Source organism: Rhineura floridana, chromosome 1 (assembly GCF_030035675.1).
Source record: "Rhineura floridana isolate rRhiFlo1 chromosome 1, rRhiFlo1.hap2, whole genome shotgun sequence".
In the NCBI taxonomy this organism is placed as follows: domain Eukaryota; kingdom Metazoa; phylum Chordata; class Lepidosauria; order Squamata; family Rhineuridae; genus Rhineura; species Rhineura floridana.
In genome coordinates this window covers 39,327,729-39,353,128 of record NC_084480.1, presented here as the reverse complement: position 1 = coordinate 39,353,128, position 25,400 = coordinate 39,327,729, and the positions used below count along the sequence as shown (strand labels likewise).

Genomic DNA, 25,400 nt, shown 5'->3' with positions numbered 1-25,400 from the left:
TATGTATCAATCAGTGACAGAGGATAGCTGGCTAGAATAACATTTCCAAATAAGCTACCAGGTTGCAAAGGAAGGATAAGTCAAAAAGAAACACTACTTGTTCCACCCAGAACCAAACAACCCTTTTCCTGGCTTGGCCCTTCATATTATCAAGACAGCTGAGCAAGAGATAACAGAGACATGAAGTCATCTCTTGCTTCCTTTACTGCAACAGGAGTCCTTTCCTCTTATGGTCATGTGGTCCCAATGCACACAGCACCCCTGCCTCCGCTTCTTCATATATTAGTAACTGTGCAAAGTTTTCTTATTATTTATTTATTTATTTTTAAAACTTATATACCGCCCGACTAGCAATAGCTCTCTGAGCGGTGAACATAAATACAATAAAATACAGGAAAATACAAAAGCATCACAATCTAAAATCAAATTTCACAATCTAAAAACTGCATAACTAAGATCAAATTACAAACATTACCATCATTAACAAAAAATTAAAATGCCTCGGAGAAGAGAAAGGTTTTAACTTGGCGCCGAAAGGATGATAGGGTCGGCGCCAAGCGCACCTCCTCGGGAAGACTATTCCATAGTTCGGGGGCCACCACTGAGAAGGCCCTTGATCTTGTCACCACCCTCCAGGCCTCCCTATGGGTCGGGACCCGGAGGAGGGCCTTCGTAGCAGACCATAGTGTACGAGCCGGTTCATAGCGGGAGAGGCGTTCCGACAGATATCGTGGTCCCGTGCCGTATAAGGCTTTGTAGGTTAATACCAACACTTTGAATCTGGCCCGGAAGCGTATTGGCAGCCAGTGCAAGCAGGCCAGAACAGGTGTTATATGGTCCGATCGCTTCGTTCTTGTTAGCAGTCTGGCCGCCGCATTTTGCACCAGCTGTAGCTTCCGAACCGTCTTCAGAGGTAGCCCTACGTAGAACGCATTACAGTAATCCAAACGTGAGGTTACCAGAGCATGTACTACTGATGTAAGATCCTCCTTAGTCAGGTAGGGACGTAGCTGGGCTACCAACCGAAGTTGGTAGAATGCATTCCGTGCCACCGAGGCTACATGAGCCTCAAGTGACAGGGAACAGTCTAGAACGACTCCCAGACTACGAACCTGTTCCTTTAGGGGGAGTGTAACCCCGTCCAGGACAGGATATGTATCCACCATCTGATGGGAGAAACCATCCACCAACAGCATCTCAGTCTTATCAGGATTGAGTCTCAGTTTGTTAGTTCTCATCCAGTCCATTGTCGCGTCCAGGCAACGGTTCAGCACATTGACCGTCTCACCTGAAGAGGATGAAAAGGAGTAGAGCTGCGTGTCATCAGCGTACTGGTGACAACGCACTCCAAAACTCCTGATGACCGCACCCAACGGCTTCATATAGATGTTAAAAAGCATGGGAGACAAAACCGAACCCTGCGGGACCCCACATTGCAGTGCCCATGGTGTCGAGCAATGTTCCCCAAGCACTATCTTCTGGAGACGGCCCGCCAAGTAGGAGCGGAACCACTGCCACGCAGTGCCTCCAACTCCCAACTCCGCAAGCCTCTCCAGAAGCCTCTCCATGGTCGATGGTATCAAAAGCCGCTGAGAGATCAAGGAGAATCAACAGAGTTACACTCCCTCTGTCTCTCTCCCGGCATAGGTCATCAAACAGGGCGACCAAGGCCGTCTCAGTGCCAAAACCAGGCCTGAAACCCGATTGAAATGGATCTAGATAATCGGTTTCATCCAATAGCACCTGGAGCTGGTCAGCAACCAGATTGGGTGTTTAAAAAAGGGATGGGAACCCTCTGGCCCTCCAGATGTTGCTGGATTCCAACTGCAGGTTCCAACATGGCCATTGACTGGGGGTTGTGATCTAGAGATCCAGAAACATCTGGAAGGCCACAGGGCTCACATCCCTGCTTTAAAAAAAATATGCAGGAAGCCATTAAAGAAAAACATCAGGAAAACTAACATTTTGAAAAGATTACTCCAGGGCATACATTACTAGTTTAGGATCTATTCTTAATATTAACTTGACTAGCGAGTCAGATTACAACAATAATCCAGAATGCCATGTTTGTTGCATTATAATGGTGCAATACAGTTGTAAAAGCCAGTTAAGCAACACATTGGAACAATGAAATTATTTGGCTGCAGACTAAAAACTATGGCTGTGTATATCCCCCCCACCTGCCCCATGGCTCTGATCTGGGGAGGGGGTCTTCAGACTAACCCACGCTGGGTTGACTTTGGGACTACCCTTCTGCCCCACCTTGGATTCACTCCTGAATAAGTTCAGCAGCAGGGCTACTGTTTAATTAGGGTTTAAAAACCCTTATTAAACATGCAGCAGGGGGAGGGGCAGGAAAAAGAGAGCTTGCATCTCCTCTTCCTCCTCACAACCAGGATGGGTGCCAATTATGCAGGGTGCTGCGATGCCTCCCCCCCCACTGTTAATGCCTCAGCAGAGGCATTGATTGGGGGGAAGGCATTGCAGCACCCTGCAAAATCATTCCCTCTGCTGAACAGTTGATCAGTAGAGGGAGAAATCCTGTGCTGATGTGCTCCACAAATGGCTTTCCTAAAGGAATGCTGTTTGCACAGCATCACCCGTAACATACAGAATCCACCCGTCCACTAAACAACTCATCATTGGGGGGCAATTTTGTGCCAGTGATGCTGACCAAGCAACTTTCCTTTAGGAAAGCCACTTGCACAGCATCCCCCTTACCATGCAGAATCGCCGAGGGTTGGATCCTCCTGGGGGTAGGGGTGGGAAGGCAGAAGGCAGGCAGGCAGCTAGGCCTACCTTCTTCCAGAAGACACAGCTAGGGATCTGAGGAAGGTCTTGGCCTTGTTTTCGCACTCGGTCTGCCTCTTCTTCCTGTCTTACATCCTGCCCCCGACAGGCACACATTTTTCTGAGTCATCCAACCTGACCCATAGTGATCCATGGCTGTGTGAACCCAACTCGGCTGAGGCCCAAATCCCTCCGAAGAGGCCTGATTTGGCTTGGGCCTCAGCTGAACACAGAGCAAATCCCTATCAAAAACCAAGGTTTGGGTCCCCACCCCTTAAAATAGTTTAGTGATGTGTGAAGAAATCATTGAAGGTTTTGACAATGAAGCAGTATACAAATCTTTAAAATAAAATTCAACTTGATAAAGGAGAACTACAACAGCAAAACATAACAAAATGATCTTTCTTATTGGACCACAAAACAGATGATAAAGAGATCTGAACCCAAAGGCAGATTATAGTAGAGGAAAAAATGCAAAAGAGGCCCTTGTAAAATACAGGATTATTACATACCACTGCAGACTTATCAGTTTATTTGCACTAGCAGAAACCGAGATGATCCTATGAAGATGTTTCATCAGCGTTTTGATAATATTATGTCATCAGAAGCTGACCTGCAGGTTCTTTGAAGGCTGAGTCCCATCACAGACGAAACTTATTTTTGACCATTCTTTACACTGGAGGTAAAACATCAATTTTTTAATTGGACTTTTAAAAGCTGTCCAGTGAACAACTCTCAAGAAGCCAAGGTATTACATCACACTATCTCAGCCACTATTACCACAGATTTGCCCATGGCAAGGAAAAAATTGACAAAGGATAGCAAGATGGGACAATACAATAGGTCATCTTAAAGTATTTTTTTTAAAAAAAGAACAGTGAGATATAGAAGTTGTAAAACAAGAAATATTTCCATAAAGTAGAATGCAAGAAAATGTCACCTTGTTTTGACCCATGAATAAGTTATCAAACTTTGTTAAGCATCAGAGTTAACAGTATATCAAAATGAGTGGCAGCAGCTCATACTTTTAAAGAGCTATTTTTAAGCCTCTATGTACATTTCTGTGAGAGTGATGTGAGGCAGTTTTTGCTCCCAACTTTGAATTTCAATAGCTGCCATGACTACAGTGCTATTTTTTTTCCAAAAAGTAGTCAGACTGAAGAAAAAAAGTCTTGCTACAGAAAGATACCTTTTTGCTGTTCTTTCCCAACATATCCTCATATTACATTTTTTTGAAAAAAATCTTTAGATTAGTGCATCATGTGTCCACAAACACTAAATTAGTACAATATTAGTACTCTTCAACCTTTCCCAACCTTTGGGTCCCCAAATGTTGCTGGATTACAACTCTCATCAGCCCCAGCCAGCAAGGCCAATGGGCAGGAATCATGGGGACTATGGTCCAGCAACATCTGGGACCCAAAGGTTGGGATAGGCCACAAGGCTATGCCAATACACACTTCTACCAATGCAAGAGTCTTAAAAACTGTTCTTAATGAACTCTCCCTAAACCACGAAGGGGGGGGGAAAGAGTGGAGTAGTGCTTGAGTCTCCAAGTGAAATGTAAGTTTATGATCAAATTATTTAAAATAAGAAAAGAGGTGGGAAGATAACAGGATCAGGGAGGCAGGGCTGTGGAGTCGGTACGCCAAACCTTCGACTCCGACTCCTCTATTTTTCTACTGTCCGACTCCGACTCCACCCAAAATTGCTTCCAACTCCACAGCCCTAGAAAGGGCTGTAAATGTCTTTTTAAATTGGAAGCTCTCATAGCAGCATTTTTATCGCTGCCAGAATATGCACTGATCTTGGCATCACAGCATTTGTCTTCATCTGGGTCCTATGTCATACACTGACACACAAAATGTTTTCCATCTTGAGTTATGGTGAAATGCTCAACTACAGCTGACTTCATGGGAAGCTTCTTTGACATTTTGAATTTATATTTTAAAAAATTTGTCAATCAAAATTTACTTTGAAGCCGGAGTAGGTACATTTCTACCAACTCCGACTCCACCCCAAATTGCTTCCGACTCCACGACTCCGACTCCACAGCCCTGCAGGGAGGTACAGATTAGTAAAAAAACACCCTTGAAAAATAAGATGTTACTACATTGAACTTTATTAGCATTAAACTATTATGATTCATTATTCAGTTTTTTACTCTAACACAGAGGTTCCCAAACTGTGGTCCACAGACCATGAGCGGTCTGCAAGCTTCATTCAGGTGGTCTGTGGCATGTTCTCATAAAATATTCATATTGATTTTACTTGTATTTTATTGCTTCTTTTGTTTTTTATATTTTATTGTACTGTATTACAATTTGAATTCTATAGAATGCAAATTGTAATACAATAAAATACAATATAAGAAATAAAAGGAGCAATAAAAATACAATTAAAAAATCATACAACACCGAGCACATCACATTACAATTACTACAACAGGCAGAAAAATCATTACGTGGTCCACCAAAACCATCATCAATTTTCAAGTGGTCCATGGGGGGAAAAAGTTTGGGAACCACTACTCTAACAGGTTAGTGTTTTTTGCCAATCGGTCATGAGGATTATACTGATTTTATTACCCCTCTATTATGTTTTGTAGTTTGACTGTTTCTATCCCTCCCTGCAACACGCGCTCTCTCACACACGCGCTCTCTCACACACGCGCTCTCTCACACACGCGCTCACCCTCACCCTCTCCCTCACCCTCTCCCTCACCCTCTCCCTCATCCTCTCCCTCACCCTCACCCTCTCCCTCACCCTCTCACACCCCCTCTCACCCACCCTCTCACCCACCCTCTCACACCCCCTCTCACCCCCCCTCTCACCCCCCCTCTCACCCCCCCTCTCACCCACACTCTCACCCACACTCTCACACCCTCTCACACACACCCTCACACCCTCTCACACACACCCTCACACCCTCTCACACACACCCTCACACCCTCTCACACACACCCTCTCACCCTCTCACACACACCCTCTCACCCTCTCACACACACCCTCTCACCCTCTCACACACACCCTCTCACCCTCTCACACACACCCTCTCACCCTCTCACACACACTCTCTCTCTCACACACACACACACACACTCTCTCTCACACACACACACACACACTCTCTCTCACACACACACACACTCTCTCTCTCACACACACACACACTCTCTCTCACACACACACACACACTCTCACACACTCTCACACACTCACACACACTCTCTCACACTCACTCTCACACTCTCACACTCACACTCACTCTCACACTCTCACACTCACACTCACTCTCACACTCTCTCACTCTCACACTCACTCACTCTCTCTCACACTCACTCACTCTCTCTCACACTCTCTCTCACACTCACTCTCTCTCTCTCACACTCACTCTCTCTCTCTCACACTCTCTCTCACACTCACTCACTCTCTCACTCACACTCACTCACTCTCTCACTCACACTCACTCACTCTCTCACTCACACTCTCTCTCTCACACACTCACACTCTCTCTCTCACACACTCACACTCTCTCTCTCACACACTCACACTCTCTCTCTCACACACTCACACTCTCTCTCTCACACACTCACACTCTCTCTCTCACACACTCACACTCTCTCTCTCACACACTCACACTCTCTCTCTCACACACTCACACTCTCTCTCTCACACACTCACACTCTCTCTCTCACACACTCACACTCTCTCTCTCACACACTCACACTCTCTCTCTCACACACTCACACTCTCTCTCTCACACACTCACACTCTCTCTCTCACACACTCACACTCTCTCTCTCACACACTCACACTCTCTCTCTCACACACTCACACTCTCTCTCTCACACACTCACACTCTCTCTCTCACACACTCACACTCTCTCTCTCACACACTCACACTCTCTCTCTCACACACTCACACTCTCTCTCTCACACACTCACACTCTCTCTCTCACACACTCACACTCTCTCTCTCACACACTCACACTCTCTCTCTCACACACTCACACTCTCTCTCTCACACACTCACACTCTCTCTCTCACACACTCACACTCTCTCTCTCACACACTCACACTCTCTCTCTCACACACTCACACTCTCTCTCTCACACACTCACACTCTCTCTCTCACACACTCACACTCTCTCTCACACACTCACACTCTCTCTCACACACTCACACTCTCTCTCACACACTCACACTCTCTCTCACACACTCACACTCTCTCTCACACACTCACACTCTCTCTCACACACTCACACTCTCTCTCACACACTCACACTCTCTCTCACACACTCACACTCTCTCTCACACACTCACACTCTCTCTCACACACTCACACTCTCTCTCACACACTCACACTCTCTCTCACACACTCACACTCTCTCTCACACACTCACACTCTCTCTCACACACTCACACTCTCTCACACACTCACACTCTCTCACACACTCACACTCTCTCACACTCTCTCACACACTCACACTCACTCACTCACTCACACACTCACTCACACACACACACACTCACTCACACACACACTCACTCACACACACACTCACTCACACACACACTCACCCTCACACCCTCACCCTCACACCCTCACCCTCACACCCTCACCCTCACACCCTCACCCTCACACCCTCACCCTCACACACACACACACTCACACACACACACTCACACACACACACTCACACACACACACTCACCCTCACCCTCACCCTCACTCACTCACCCTCACTCACTCACCCTCACTCACTCACCCTCACTCACTCACCCTCACTCACTCACCCTCACTCTCTCTCTCTCTCTCTCTCACACACACACACACACACACACAGTTATAATAGTTACTGTGCAGCAGTTTAAACCAACAGCCTTCCAGCTTTTCAGCTCAAACCTACCTTTGACCCTAACATGTAACATGGAATCCCCTTTTAATTTATCATCATAAACATTAGTCTCCTCCCCTTCCTCTCACTTTCTCTTTCTCTCACACACATGCACCTTCTCATAAAAAAGAAAAATGATGGTGGTGCTGGTTCAACACATCTTTGGGGTCCAACCCACCAGCTGACAACCAATGATTTAAAAAAGATGAAGCAACCAACAGAGGTGGAGGTTCAAACAGCTGCCTGAATTACACTGAAACAGAGAAGAAGTGGTCCTCCACTCCAAAAACTCCCACAAGTGGGAAATAATCAAGAACTAATTTGTGGAGAGTGTCTGATCTCATACTTTAATATTCTCTCTCACACACAAACAAACGGTTCTGTTCATGTACCAAAGATTAGATAGATGGACCATTGTTCTCATGAAGACAAATCTAGGAATTGTGGGGAAATGGGGTTTAGGAGACAGAAATGAAGCAAGAGAAAGACTTATTGAATTCTGTGAAGCCAATGATTTGTTTCTTGCAAACATATTTTTTGAGCAACTGAAAAGACAACTGTACATGTGGACATCACCAAATGGTCAATATAGGAATCAAATTGATTATATAATTGGAAACAGAAGATGGAGAAGTTCCATACTTTCAGCAAAAACAAGACAAGGAGCAGACTGCGGTACAGATCATGAACTGGTCGTATCGAAAATCAGAGTAAGGCTAAAGAAGAAGAACAAAGCAATCATAATGCCAAAACACAATTTAAATAACATCCCAGAAGAATATAAAGTTCAAATAAGGAACAGGTTTGAGGCTTTAAACTTTGAGGCAAAAAGACAATACCTCTAGTTAAAAAGAGAGAAAGACCTCAATGGATGACTGAAGGAACTCTTAAAATGGTTAAACCACCCAGACAGCTTTAGCTATGGGGCGGTATATAAATACAATAAATAAATAAATAAAATAAAGAGAGAAGGAAAGCAAAAGCAAAAGGAGATAGAAACATGGTCAGAACCCTAAATGCAACATTACAGCAACTAGTATGTAGGGACAGAGAGAACTATTACAATTGTTATTGTATAGAAATAGAAGAGGACAACAAAAAGGGAAAAACAAGAGCCCTTTTCCAAAAGATTAGAGAAATGAAAGGGAAATTTAAACCAAGAGTAGGGATGTTGAATAATCAACAGGGGAACACACTGACTGACCGAAATGAAATAAAAGATGGAAGCAATACAATGAAGAACTCTATAAAAGAGATGACAGGATGACAGATTCATTCACAGAGGAACCATATGATGATGAACCAGAAATTTTAGAATGTGAGGTGAAAGCTGCTCTTAAAATACTTGGAAAAAACAAATCACCAGGAACAGATGGCATACTAATAGAGTTGCTACAAGCTCCTGAGACTGAATCTGTCCAAATTTTGACATAAATTTGTCAACAAATATGGAAAACTAAACAATGGCCCACAGACTGGAAGCGTTTAATATACATCCCAATTCCAAAGAAAGGGGATCCCAGGGAATGCAGTAATTATCAAACTATTCCCTTAATATCCCATGCAAATAAAGTAATGCTCAAGATTCTACAACAAAGGCTCTTACCATATATGGAGCAAGAAATGCCAGACATCCAAGCTGGATTTAGAAAGGGAAGAGGCACCAGAGATCATCTTTATTTATTTATTACATTTATATACAGCCCCATAGCCGAAGCTCTCTGAGCAGTTTATAGTATATCGCAAACATACGTTGGATAATGGAACAGAGCAAGGAATTTCAGAAGAAAATCACCCTGTGCTTTATAGATTACAGCAAAGCCTTTGACTGTGCAAATCATGAAAAACTATGGAATGCTTTAAAAGAAATGGGGGTGCAACAGCGTCTGATTGTCCTGATGCGCAACCTTTACACTGCACAAGAGGCTACTGTAAAGACAGACGATGGAGAAACCGATTGGTTCCCCATTGGAAAGGATGTAAGACAGGGGTGTATTTTATCACCCTATTTGTTTAATCTATATGCAGAACATATCATAGAGAAAGCGGGATTGGACCAAGAAGAAGGAAGTGTGAAATTTGGAGGGAGAAATATCAATAATTTAAGATATGCAGACGATACCATACTCTTAGCAGAAGCCAGTAATGATTTGAAACAAATGCTGATGAAAGTTAAAGAGGAAAGCACAAAAGCAGGACTACAGCTGAACGTCAAAAAGACTAAAGTAATGACAACAGAAGATTTATGTAACTTTACAGTTGACAATGAGGACATTGAACTTGTCAAGGATTATGAATACCTTGGCACAGTCATTCACCAAAATGGAGACAATAGTCAAGAAATCAGAAGAAGGCTAGGACTGGGGAGGGCAGCTGTGAGAGAACTAGAAAAGGTCCTCAAATGAAAAGATGCATCACTGAACACTAAAGTCAGGATCATTCAGACCATGGTATTTCTGATCTCTATGTATGGATGTGAAAGATGGACAGTGAAAAAAGCAGATAAGAGAAAAATCAACTCATTTTAAATGTGGTGTTGGAGGAGAGCTTTGCACATACCATGGACGGCAAAAAAGACAAATAATTGGGTGTTAGAACAAATTAAACCAGAACTGTCACTAGAAGCTAAAATGATGAAACTGAGGTTATCATACTTTGGACACATCATGAGAAGACATGATTCACTAGGAAAGACAATAATGCTGGGAAAAACAGAAGGGAGTAGAGAAAGAGGAAGGCCAAACAAGAGATGGATTGATTCCATAAAGGAAGTCACAGACCTGAACTCACAAGCTCTGAACAGGGTGGTTCATGACAGATGCTCTTGGAGGTCACTGATTCATAGGGTCGCCATAAGTCGTAATCATCTTGAAGGCACATAACAACTACATACCAAAATTTTAAAATATTTGTAACTATTTAGGTATCCAGAACATTTTTTTTAAAAAAGAATTGCTTTTTCAATGTGCAAAATATAGGCTGGCCACTATCATCCATGCATTGGTAATCTTCAGGTTGGATTACTACAATGTGCTGTATGTAGGACTGCCCATGAGGTCCAGAAGTTACAGCTAGTGCAAAATGTGGCAGCTCAAGTGTTTGTTGGGGCAGACTACTGCCACTATGTTACAATGCTGCTGAAAAAATTGCACTGATTGCAATTAGCTACGTAGCTAAGTTCAAGGTGATGGTTTTTTACCAAGGGCTATATAACAGCTTGGGATCAGAATACCTAAAAGAATACCTTATATACCCAATTGATCATTGTGCTCTGCAGGAGTCTCCTGAAGATACCATTCTGTAACACATACAGACACCATCTCTATAGTCTTTTTGACACCTATCGAAGACCTCCTTTTTCAACAGGTCCTTTAAGTGGAGATTTTTACCCTGGTGTGTATCTGGACTTGAAGTTGTTTTTATATAGAGAATTGTTTTTATAAATGGGATTGGTTTTTAATTGTTGTTACATATGGATTTATTTTTACTGTTGATGTTTTTACTGTGAAATTGCTTTAAGGTATTTTATGGGAAGTGATTCATTAATGAAATCAAACAAACAAATAAATATTCATACAGTTCCGAGCAAGTTCCAAATCTAGAGTCTCTCTTTTTAAAATGAGATAGGAAAGATAATGGTTGCTGAGAGGAAATAAGAGTGGACAGACAAGCCATCAATCTAAAACTGTGTGAAGCAATGCTGCCTTCTTCTGGTCACACTTAAATTGTGCAAGTGTGTATTTTAATCAAAGAAAGCAGTATAGTTTTCCACAAAATATATAGCACTAATATGTCTAAATCATATATCTCACCTTTTTGCCGTCTATGAAGAGGCACAAAGCATCCAATCAAACAACGCTAACAATGTATACATTAAAACAATTCTGTAGGGTCCAAGCTATATACACACTAAGAATCAGTAGCTTTATAAAAATGTTCACCCTAAAAGTTGAAGAATTAGAAACAAATAGTTTACACTTGTATTGATAAATCTGTCTTCTTTAATCTAGCCAAGTAGCTACTTATTCAGATAACATGACAGATTGTGCACCAGTTCTTAGGACTCTCTCAACACATGGGAAAAAGACAACCTGTACACTCCTCCTGTCTGTTATTTCATCTATTTCTGCTATGGTAATATTCACTAATAGGCAAAAACCGTTGCATTTTAAGAATGTACCTATAGCTAACAGATATTTCTATCAAACTTTAAAAAGCAGGGGAATTGGGCAGCAATAGGGAATGCACCAGGGGAGCAGAAGACCTGAGCTCCTCTCTGAGATACTGTACTGCCCTACAAATTGGTCAAAATGCAAACACATTTTGGGTTGGTCTTTCACAGTCCAATCCACTTCTTGTTTAGCTTGGAAAAATTTGGTAGCATGGACAGAAAGAAAGTCCCTTTCCTTTCCAAAAGGAAAACATTGTTAACAGTATCATTTCAGGGTTTCCCTCACCTTTTTATTCTACCACAAACACATGTAGTCTTCCACCCAAATTTAAACCAAAGCTGCCCCTGGCCACATCCACACTGGACACTTATACCCCTTTAAACAGTCATGGCTTGCCCCAAAGAATCCTGGGAAGTGTAATTTGTAAAGGGTGCTGAGAGTTGCGAGGAAGCGCCCTATTCCACTCTCAGAGCTATATCCCCAGAATTCTCTGAGAAGAGAGGCTGACTGTTACAGCACTCTGGCCACTGGAGCTCTGTCAAGGGAATAGGAGTCTCCCAACAACTCTCAGCATCCTTCACAAACTATACTCCAGGCCAACAGGGTCCTGGATTTTTTTTCTCGTTTTACAATTTGAACTCTGGAGTCTGAGTGTTTTGTGTATTGCCATGTTAACTTAGACAGTTGTTAAGCCAGCATTTCTAAGTTCAGGACTATACATTTTGTAAGATTTTGTTTGAATTTATGGGAAGCAGCAGAATGGCATGGGGGTATTTTCAGTTTAACATGGTGGAATGTAAAAAATACATGCTGGCTATCCTGTATAGCCACTCTCGTGGCCGTATAATCACAACTATATTTTAAGAAGCCTTGCAACTTCATCGTTTGTATACCCAACAAGATATACACAATTGGGGGAATTCCTTACTGCCCAGTACCTAGTTTGAAAAATATTGTCCAAGGTTATTCTTGCCCACTGACTAGATTCATCTAACATTACTATTTTCTTCATAAGGAAATTTGAAAGGAAAGCATTTGAAAGGAAACAAACTAGGGCTTGCAAAATCTTTAGTTCTACATGGTTAGCACTCCCTCTGCTGGTTTTGTTACATGTTTTTCGAAGATGAACAGTGCAAACAAAGAAACTCAGAATTAGTACACAAAATTGTTTCCTTTCAACAAATCATGGAATGATATATAAAAACAGAATGACAGCCAAGCTTTATTCTACTTGAGCAATGGACTTCTGCTTGTGCACTGGAACTTCCTCTTCATCTCCTCCCCCTCCAAACCCAGGTATGCCCCCTAAATTTGTTCCAGGGGTCCCCCAACCCTCCAAAGTATATTTTGGGGGCACACAGGGGCCATGGGGGAAGGAGATGAAGGGAAAGTCCTGTTACATCTGCTGGCATACTGATGGGTATTGTTTAGAAGAAATTATATTTTTTGAAACATTCAAAATGCACTAACGTACTATATTACTATGTAATACAGACAACCAATGGCTAATATGAAGGCCCAAATCTTATTTTCATCAAATTATTTCTTATAATGTTGGGCTTGACTTTTTCAGTCAAAGGTAACCAACCAAAGTTGCAAGCACTGAATAAACCCTGATGTGATATTGGACTTTCTCTCTCCCTCTCTCTTTCATAACCGATTGTAGCACATTATGAATTTCTTACATGGAAAACACATGTATGACTATCTGTATATGATTTTCCCATTGCATGAACACACTTCCCATTTAGGAAAGTTGTAATAATTTAAGGACAGACTCCAATAAAGTGCTTCTGCTAGCGCAGACTTTTGGTTGTACAACAGAACTTTGCCTTTCTCTTCTTTCCTGTATGTTCCTTAAATCTGTTCTGGGGTTTCCCCTAGCCCCCCGGAGCAGACTTGGGGAGGACATGGGGGGTGTGGAGAGAGGAGAAGGAGAAATTCCACTGCACAAGCAGAAATCCTTAAACTAGCAGAAGCACTTTGCTGGATACCACCCTTTATGACTGGTTTCACAAAATCTATAAAGCAATGAATGATCATATTCCTATATATATAGAAAAGGTCAGAAAGAGAGCACTTCCTTCTCTTTCTCAAAAGCTTCTCTCTATATACTAATCTGTGAATTCATGGATGTGGTATACTCTTCACACAACTGTTATTACCTTTGATTTCATTTTGTGTAATCACTTGGATAAAAATGCCATATGCCAAAACTTTTATATGAGGGAGCTTCCAAACAAAACAAGCTTACCCTGACCACATATAAAAGGATGTCATCCAGTTCCATGAAAAGACTACATGTCAGAGAATGCATCTTTGAAATTGATCCCAAGAGGATCTTTAACTGATGCACTGGATAACTCTGGGCTTCGTCACAGTCATCCATCCATCCATCCATTCTTTAATTTATATACCGCTTATATTTCAATAGAATTCATCATATGCCAACATCTGCTTAACTTACTTCAGCCTTTAATTTGCCCACCTGATCAAGGAGGGCCTCAGAAACCAAGATGACATTTACAAACAGAAACAAAAAAAGTACTTGGATCATCCTGAGAAAACTTACAATTTATTATTTAATTCAAATTGAACAAATGTAAATATAAAATAGTTTTGGTTTGGTGTATCCATAAAGTATCAGGCAACAGCTAGTAAATCAACATTATAATAATAATAATAAAATTTTATTTAATTAGTGGCCCATCTGTCCGCCAAGACGGACACTCTGGGCGACGTACACAATATAAATGCAATATAAAAACATATACATACAACAAATTACAATATTAACAGCAATTCATCTAGCCATCCTTCAATAATACAATATAAAAACCTAACCCACCCCAGAAGTCCCATAGGCCTGCCTGAACAGCCAGGTCTTTAAAGCTTGGCGAAAAGCCATCAGGGAGGAGGCGTGATGAAGGTCAAAAGAAAGCAAGTTCCAGAGGGTGGGGGCCACGATCGAAAAGGCCCTCTCTCTACACACTTTTCAGGGGGATGTGCAATGGCCCAGTAGAACATGAAATGAGCATGTTTGCAGTTAACTTGATTATCTGTGTTACAAATTCTTGTTCCTCCAGTCATAAAAGAACTCTAAATTCCAAGCAACCCCATATGTCTTTAGGTAACGTGCAAAACCTGCAAAATGATTAATACTACTTTGCCTCTTTCCCTTCAAATAGAGCTACGAACTATACTTCATTTAGCTGACCTGATAAGCCATGGAATCATCTAAGCTAAGGGTTCATATTATCTTACTTAACTCCCTCAGCTATATAAAAGACTTACAGAGCAATCCTACTTGGAGGAGGCTGGCAGAAGTGGAGCTGACAGAAAGGAATGCAGCAGAAGTTTCTGCCACATCCCACCTTCACTCAGGAGCCCCTGGGAGGGGAGCATGCTGGCTGCACTGGCACAGCTCAACAGAAGGAGAAGAAATAAGTGTTTCCTTCTGCCCTTCTTTTTCCTGATGTATCGTCTGCCAGGACTGGGACCTACAGGACCAAGCCAAACATGCTGAGGATGTGGCATAAGTCCCTCTCCCCTTGGTTTCACCCGACACTCCCCCGGAACGCCCTTCTGCCAGCTCCACGTGCTCCAGTCTCAGCACAGCAGCCTGTGCCCAGGTGGTGGCGGATTTCCCCAGCTATGCTGCAGCTGTGCCGCAGCTGTGCCCAGGTGGGTACTTCTGCTGCACTAACACCCTCCCTCCTCCATCCTCTGGGGATACACCACATCTTGTATCTCCTCAGCCGGGCGTAAATGCCAGTTGGATTGCACTGTTAATTGTGTCACCTTGAAAAAGGTGATAATTAAAAATGTTATGAAGTGGACCACATGAAGCTTCTCTTGGACAGTGAGGATAGTCGTGTTAGGTACTAATGTGTTGGATTGCATTTTATTGGAACCTAACATTCTGAAGTGACCGGTTCTTGTTCAAAACTTGGCAAGCTCCAGATTAAACAAACACTACTTATCATAGGAGGATTAGCAGTTCTGAGTTGTATTGTTTTGTTATAATGGTACAACTGCTCAAAGAAAAACAACTTAGAACAATAGTCAGTTGGTTCAAATTGGACAAGATATAAAACATTACCTGTTCGATGGATAGTGTTGTGTGGAATCTAAAAAACCATCCTCACTTACACATACAAATCAAACACATTGCTTACTTGACATAAATAGAACAGCATAAAACCTCAAGTTGATCTCCAATGGAACATCCACCTGAATCAGCTGCCTAGAATAGCCAAGTCCTTTGTTTTGATTTTTTTTAAGTACAGCTGCGTTCTACAGATTGGTGTTTTTCAGATGATTTTGTAAAAACAAACTGAACAGCAGGTTCCAAATATTTCTCTTCCTCCCTATATTTCCAAAGTTGGTGTTTTAAGACCAAAGAACACATTCTTTTAAGATACAACTCATTAGTTACAGATCTTTAAGTCCTTGGTATATTATATCCTGAAGAAGTATTTTGTTCAAAGTTTTGTCTGTTTTTACTGCTTGGGAATGAGATACTCCTTTCCTTAGTCTCAGTGTCAGAAAATGATTAGACAAAGCAGATGCAAGAAGAATAGGCTAATAGCTTGGCTTTTAATACTTCATGACATTTGGCATATGAGGTGGGGTTACATTCAAGGTCTTGAGCTAATGATATATTCACACCAATATGGATCAGTTTAGCATTACAAGAAGCAAGAGTGAGCCTTGCATGCACCCATCACCTTCTTTCTGTCTTCCTGCATAAGGAGAAGCTTAAAGATCCTATTCACAGTTCTGAATAAACAGCAGTTTCCCATTAAATTTGAATACAGTAGGGCCCCGCTCATACAGCAGGTTCCCGCTCATACAGCAGGTTCCCGCTCATACAGCAGGTTCCCGCTCATACAGCAGGTTACGTTCCGGAGCCCCGCTGTAAAGCGAAAACCACTGTAAAGCGGATCCCATTGACTTACATTGACCAAAATGGCACCCGGCGGAAAAAAAACACCGTAAAAGCGGAACAAGTGCTGTAAAGCGGGGCCTTTCTACAATTCACAACCGCTGTATTAGCGGAACGCTGTAAAGCGGGTCCCTACTGTATAGGAAACTGCTCAAGCAGCAATTTGCTCAAAAAACCATGATATTAATATTGAGCCACAGTTTGATTCTGCTTTGACTGAACTAACAACAAACCAGTTTTCCAAGTTTGGAAAAATTGAGAAACTGACATTTGTTCAAAACCATAAATTAAGCTTTAAACTTCCTTCCTTACATGTAAGACAAGGAGGAAGGCGAGAGAGAAGTGTGTGAACTTGAGGCACAAGCATCCTTGTAATGCTAAACCATGGCTTGGCAATATGTCTGAACTGGGCCTAAGATTCTATCAACTGCATACAATTTCAGGGCCCAAATGTTTGAAGGGTTGAGCATATCCTGGGGCATGTTTTCATCTATGGTGGTAAGAATAATCTTCCAATATTATTGGATTAACAAATGTAGTAAGAAAGATCACAGGCTGTCATATTGATCTTGATTGCAGTTACACTGTTTGGTACTCCAACTTAAGTCTAGAAGCACAGAAAACTCTTAGATGCCTTGTTTGTGGCCACCAAAAAACAATCTAGATGTAGATTATGGAAAATATCAGAGGCAGCTGGAAAAACAAACGATGATGTTTAAAGGTTGGGAACATTTATATTATTTGCAAGTTGACATTTCAGATGAATAACATGCAGAATGGTGCCCACTAATAACTTATTTAGAAAATCCTGCTTGATCTTGTTTAACCCAGTGACAGTAACCATGTGTATGCTTGCATGGATTCTATGTTCAAAGAATGACTGCACTGAGATTTGTTGTAAACCTGCAGAGATTTTTTTTGTCTTCTCTTTTAAAGCTGCCATCGCTAGTATGCATTTTTGTGTGTAATATTGTGCTGTTTATCTGAAAACTTTTTGAACAAGTTTTGAAAGCACATTTACAATATGCATTAGAGGATATATGCTAGATATTAAATGTCTACCATGTTTTATACTGCAGCATAATTTCTCATTATTACTATTACCAACCATTTTTGTATTCATAATGCCAAATAGGAAGAGTTATTTCACACTGAATGCATGTTGTAATAAAATGCATAAACTGTGCAAGGAACTTGTTTTGTAATTACTGAAATATGAATGGCTTGAAAATCAATATAGGCTGGCATAGCAAGACCAATTCATCATGTAGCAAAGCCATGCTGAAGCTCTGACAGTACGTTATACAATAAAAGGAAATAAACGCATTACACAGATAAATCTACCCTTTCTAGTGAAATACTTGACTGAGATACTAAAAATGAGTCGTCAATCATGGTTGCTTAAGTGTCCAAAGCCACTTTCCAGTTCATCCAGTTTCAAGAGTGGCAACTCAGAAGTCATCTCAGAGTAAATGACTTTGCCTGGATGTTTCTCTCGGGACAAGCATGATGGAATTGTACTATTTAATCATTGTCAAACTAATCTTTTAACAAGTTTAACTTGCTAAAAAATCTGAGAATATGCAACAGGACAGACATATCTGGGAAAAGCTAACACTGGCATGAGGGACAATCCAAATGTAGGGCCATTTCACACATTAAACAGAGACCTTCAGGTTTGCAATGGAGTGAAAAGCCAATAGGAAGCTGCAACCAAGTGCAGCTACCCGAAAGGAGTACTAAAAAAAATAAGGTGTACTTAAAAAAACAAAACTTCTATTCTGCTTTTCAGGCAAGATTGCTTCTCAAAGTAGTTTACAATAAAACATACAACTATGACACATTTAATTCATTGAAATTATCTATATTTCATCTCAAAATGTAAAACCAGTGGAAGACCAAATAACCCACTGGAAAATACAATCTGACATCTATCTTTCTAATTAATCCCCAAGAGCAAAGAAAAAATGAGTCTAAGGCCCATTTAAAAGAAACTAGAGATAGGGCTTGCCTGATATCACCTGAGTTCCATAATTGGAGGATCTCTGCAGAAAACACCATTCTGCGTGCCCGCGTGTGCGTAATATATTCAAGTGAAAATTCAAATTATAAAATCTAGTATGTGAATTGATCCTCAAGTCTGCCATAGTAATTTACGTAGAATTACACTCTGTATAAGAAATCCTTCTGATAGAGTGAGATCAAAATATAATGGTTTGCATAAAGTATTTTAGTGATAATATTAAGAATTTATTTCCAGAGCCTCCAGATTTGTGACAAAATCTAAGAAAGGAATGGGAAGCAGCAGACTCTGTGCTAAGAGTGCCTCTCCACCAATCCAGAAGTTACTGATTGGAGCTTTAGCTCAAACTTCGCCTTCCAGTAAGCTACTTTCTGATCAGAGGGCTATGATTTACTGGCGACTAGAAAAAATCAACAGTAGAAAGCAGCTGACTACACTAGGGGCAAGGTGGATAAGAATGGATAATTAAAAAAATAATTTACACCAGATTTTGAGTTTTTAAAAAAATGTAAATACTAATTTCTCTAAAATAATTGAGTTAATATTAAATAATTGAATGTTAGCCTTACAGTTAACCTGTAAATTGAATCAATGCCTTCCACCACATAAGGGAGGCCTTTCTATGTAAATAACGAACCAATGTGATCATGTCTCAACTACGACTAGAAAAGGCATTCCATTTTCACGTCATGAAAATAAACTGAATTTGCTTCAAACTATTAGTCATAGGCATGTCATTTTTGTTTGCTATTTAGTTTATGTGAAGGTGGAGCTAAACCAAGGCAGAGTAAAACAGAAAGGAGCAACATTAAAAGAAGGAAGATGATAAAACTGTCTAGCACACATGTTCCCATGTTTTCACATTTAACCTCACAAACTGTCACAGCTGGCAGTCAAAAGAAAGACCCTACATGGCAGTGATGAGGAACCTTTGGCATTCTAGATGTTGATGGACTTCAACTCCCCAAGCCCCAGGCAGCATGATCAATCATCAGGGATGATGGGAAGTGTAGTCCAGAAACATGTGGAAGGCCCAGGTCTCCCATCCCTCCTATATGTGAGTATTTTAAAGACATACCCACTATATATTAAAAAAGGGAAAGCATGCAAAATGTATGCAGTGTAACAAACTGCTGCAAAGTCTGGTTTTAAGAATGAAAAGACAGTGTAAATAATACTCTCTGAAGTTGCAAATTAATAGGGTTTAGTTTAGGAAATATATTAAGTAGTATCAATGGAAAATTGATTTGAATAAATTGCCTCCCTGGGCTCCTGCTGGGAGGAAGGGTGGGATATAAATCTAATAATAATAATAACAACAACAACAATAATAATAATGGGGTAATCCAAACCCCAGGCTGGCAACAGTGGGCCTTTATGGAGCAGTGCAGCTACTAGCACACCCACATCTGCTGTTTCAGCCAGCCAGGGTAGGAGGAAAAAATGTCATTTGCTATGCCAGCTCCCAGGCAAGTGCAGCAAAGATGCCCGGATTGAGCCTGTTGATGTCACATAACAGCAGCAGGGCCAGCTCCATCATTTCAATGAAATATCCCAATTCAGGAGTTTCTGCAGTCTACCAGTTTGGGCAGACACACTGGTATGCTCAGCACCAGTGGATCCTTGCAGGGCTAGGTAGAGGGACACCTCAACTTCATCCAGACTCCCTCCAGAATGATGGATCAGAGATCTGGATTGCTGCATTAAAATCAGTCTTTTTTCCTACTGTTTTAAATTGGCCCACTGAACAGCCCACTACATGTTTTTCCTGGCAAGTGGACAGAAAGCTAATACATTGACCATGCCACTCAACCCTCCTATCAGTGGTTACCCTACTGTGCTGGCACAGCATCCTCCATAACCTCATAATGCTGTAGATCTCGGGGTGGTAGAGCTGGGCATTCTGAACTGGTATACTGACTGAAGAGATGTGGATCATTCTAGCGCTACTCCATGAAAGTCCTATGAGTATTCTACCACATTCATCTAAAATATTTGAAAATGATTTTATGATTACTGAAGGCATCCACAGTTTAAGTAGAAATGAAACAAGCTACTCATCACAAGTGCACTCTCCACAATCCAGAAAAAAAAAGATGGAAAGTAGCCAAGGCAGTTAGATAGTTAAATTTTCAGAGCAAGACTTCTAATTCCAGAATTAAACAATGAGACAGCAGAAAACACTACACATCCTCCTTGCAAGACTGGCCATTAAAACAGAAAAGTTTCCAAAAAAACAGCCTGATATAAAGTAAGAAGTTGTATTTGAAGTACAGTAATAGTGTGCATGTATCATCCTAGTACCAGCCTCTCTCAAGTTTGCCCTACCCTCTATCACTGACTGTTACCTTAGTCATTACTCAGCATCATGCACAATGCAACACTTTACATGCCTACAACTTTGCTGTTACATTTTCCATCACATACACTAAAAATTAAAGACTGACAATTCCGAGTACCTTTCTGTAAGATCAATGGCAACTAGCCCAGTAAAAAGAGGCATTCTTCTGAAAAGCTGGTATATTTGACTGGACCTAATTTGTTTGAGTTTTAAAATTAAAAAAAAAAGAGATACTTTCACAACACAAGCACATGGAGAGCTGGTACATTGTGGTTTGTGGATGGTTTTTTGAAAAGCAATACTGTCATAGAATCACAGAACAGTAGGAAGAGGCTTTTAAGGCCATCGATCTCAGGGCCATAAACATGATGCGGAACACCCATGATCATATCTTTCCTTTTTCATTTTTTAAAAACTTTAAACCAGCCATGGAAGTTTCTGGTTTTTATCAGGGAAGCTATATAAGGGTTGGACTGTTCAGCTTTTCCCTCCATGCCATTTTCCTCAATCCAAATTGTTCCCCCACCCCTGTCTGAAATTGCTATTAGCTGCACTGGTGGTGGAGGCAGAAATGGAAGGATGCAGACATCCAATAGCAGCTTGGGTGTTGAGAATTTACATAAGAAAAAATTGATTAAGAGAAAACCCTTCACTACTCTGATCCATATCCAGTCATGTGAGTTTTCTGGGGGGGGGAAATCCTCTGCAAATTAGGGTAATTTGCATCAGACAATTTTCAGTTTGCATTAGACAACTTTCTGATGCCTTAGTGATCAAATTTACCATATCTTACCTGTATTAAAAAAAAAATTAAGATATGCAGACGATACCATACTCTTAGCAGAAACCAGTAATGATTTGAAATGAATGCTGATGAAAGTTAAAGAGGAAAGCACAAAAGCAGGACTACAGCTGAACGTCAAAAAGACTAAAGTAACAACAGAAGATATATGTAACTTTACAGTTGACAATGAGGACATTGAACTTGTCAAGGATTATCAATACCTCGGCACAGTCATTAACCAAAATAAAGACAATAGTCAAGAAATCAGAAGAAGGCTAGGACTGGGGAGGGTAGCTGTGAGAGAACTAGAAAAGGTCCTTAAATGCAATGATGTATCACTGAACACCAAAGTCAGGATCATTCAGACCATGGTATTCCCAATCTCTATGTATGGATGTGAAAGTTGGACAGTGAAAAAGGCGGATAAGAGAAAAATCAACTCATTTGAAATGTGGTGGTGGAGGAGAGCTTTGCACATACCATGGACTGCGAAAAAGACAAATAATTGGGTGTTAGAACAAATTAAACCAGAACTGTCACTAGAAGCTAAAATGATGAAACTGAGGTTATCATACTTTGGACACATAATGAGAAGACATGATTCACTAGGAAAGACAATAATGCTGGGAAAAACAGAAGGGAGTAGAAAAAGAGGAAGGCCAAACAAGAGATGGATTGATTCCATAAAGGAAGCCACAGACCTGAACTTACAAGCTCTGAACAGGGTGGTTCATGACAGATGCTCTTGGAGGTCACTGATTCATAGGGTCGCCATAAGTCATAATCGACTTGAAGGCACATAACAACAACAAACCTGTATTTAGCAAACAAAGCTAAAACCTTTGAAGCTGACAAGCTTGCCTAATATTTAGTTGCAATTGGCATCTATTCAATACTCCCAAAGAACTTATGAAACAGAAATTTTCCACATAAACAATAAAGCAACTGAGACGTTTCAGCCCTACATTAACAGTAGATATTAATCAAACACACACACTCATTTAGACTGATTTTTTTTTAAAAATGCAGCAATCCAGTCATTAGTCTTCCATGTCATTTTGTTTTGGCCCCCACAGCTATAGGTCACTGGCCTCTTCTCGTCAAAGTTTATATCACAAAATTTGTCCTAGTTTATAGCATTTATAATGTATGCAGAATGCATAAACAGGTTTAGAAAAATGCACATCTCTTACATTGTTCCCTTCTCCTGCTACCCAAATAGGGCCAGTAAAATCACCCAGAGGGAGGGATAATGCACTAGAATTACCTGATACAACTTATCCTACAGATGAAAGGCATGAAAAATCCCAGAAGTATCACTACTGCCCAGAATACACAATTCCATCCTTGAATCCTTTGATCTGCAAAGAAGAAGCAAACTTGGACAGCAATATTGTTGTTGTTGTTGTTATGTGCCTCCAAGTCGACTATGACTTATGGCGACCCTATGAATCAGTGACCTCCAAGAGTATCTGTCATGAACCACCCTGCTCAGATCTTGTAAGTTCAGGTCTGTGGCTTCCTTGATGGAATCAATCCATCTCTTGTTTGGCCTTCCTCTTTTTCTACTTCCTTCTGTTTTTCCAAGCATTATTATCTTTTCTAATGAATCATGTCTTCTCATTATGTGTCCAAAGTATGATAACCTCAGTTTCATCATTTTAGCTTCTAATGATAGGACAGCAAGGAAGCTTGCCCTTTAGGGAAAAAACTGTTCAAGAAAATATGTATAATTATATATATAAACAACTCTTTTTGTCTTAATTTTGCGTTGTTGCCACTTTTACCTTTTTTTTTAGTTTTTATTGTTTTGCTCTCATATATTTTATTTTGTTTTTTTGTATATGTGAGGTTCCCGGGAAATGTGATAAGAGCTTGATGAGAATCATAGAATAGTGGAGTAGGACTAGGCCTATAAGGCCATCAAGTCCAACCCCCTACTCAATGAAGGAATCCAAATTAAAGCATAACTGATGGGTATCTGTCCAGCTGCCTCTTGAATGCCCCCAGTGTTAGAGAGCCCACTACCTACCTAGATAATTAGTTCCATTGTCATACTGCTCTAACAGTTAGGTAGTTTTTCCTGATGTTCAGTCAAAATCTGGCTTCCTGTAACTTGAACCCATTATTCTGTCCTGCACTCTGGGCTGATTGAGATCCTGGCCCTTCTCTGTGTGACAACCTTTCAAGTACTTCTTCAGTCTCTTCTCAAAACTAAACATGCCCAATTCTTTCAGTCTCTCCTCCTATGGCTTTGTTTCCAGTCTCCTGATCATCCTTGTTGCCCTCCTTTGAACCTATTTCAGTTTGTCTGCATTCTTCTCAAAATTGCGGTGTCCAGAACTGGATGCAGTATTCAACATCAAGCCAAACCAGTGTCAAATAGAGGGGAACTGAGCTGTAACTTTGTTTTCAAAAAAGGTAAATGACCAATTGCTGGAAGGTCAAAACAAACACTGGACACATTGAGGAGTGGTATACAGATTTTGAAAAGAGAGACTTAAGGTATGTAAGACTGCAACATACCTCTTATTTGAAATCTAACATACACACACGGAGTGGGCCAAGTATCAAAAGCTTGGGAATGCTGCACTACAGTATAGCCAACATAGATGGGCCCCAGAGTGACTTTGGATCATGCCTAAGTGGTGAAGGAGATAAAATGTGAATGTGCTTAAGTAGGTCAATATCATGTACAGCCCAATATAATCCATATTTACTTAAAAGTAAGTTCCACTGAAATTAATGAGGCATACATCCCAATCCTTGGCCATTTTTATTCAGAAGAAAATTGCATTCAATGAGCCTTTATTCCAGGTAAGTGTGCCAAGGCTACAATCCTTTGCACATTTACCTGGAACAACTAGCTGCAATTCTAACCCCACTTACCTGTAAGTAAGCCCCCTGTAAATCAATAGAATTTACTTCTCAGTAAACATGGTTAGGATTGCACTATTACCCACTAACAAGCACACCCGCATTCAGGGAGAGGCTAGGGGGGATGCCCACCTATATTTTTAAACAAAAAAATAATTAATTTTTTTACAGAAAAATGTCCCCCCTACTTTTTTGCCCCCCCCAAAAAAAACCTTTAGGCTGGCTATGGGTCTGCTAGTAAGCATGCCAAAGTTTAGATCAGCAGCTGGCATCCTCTACATTTACTTTCCTGACCGGGCATTCTATACAGCACCAGGCAGCTGGATCCAACTAGCACTTCAATTCCCCACAGTGCCCCTAACCTAGCAGTACTTTGGGACACTGCAGTAAATTTAAAGGGTAGCCCGATCCAGCTGCCCCCAGCACCGCCAATGTAACCTGATCAGCCTACAACCCCCTCAAAGCGTGCAGAGGGCCTTGATGCATACATTGGATTGCAACCTTCTCCTTTAATAGTTCTCTCTTAATACTGCAATCCTATGCACCATTACTGGGAGAAAGCTC

General features: G+C 41.1%; 1 protein-coding gene across 2 annotated transcripts in view; it reads right to left on the bottom strand.

Annotated features, from left to right (window-relative positions):
- Positions 1-25,400, bottom strand: part of NDUFAF2 (NADH:ubiquinone oxidoreductase complex assembly factor 2) — an 88,339-nt gene that overhangs the window by 61,934 nt on the left and 1,005 nt on the right. The window lies entirely within an intron of this gene.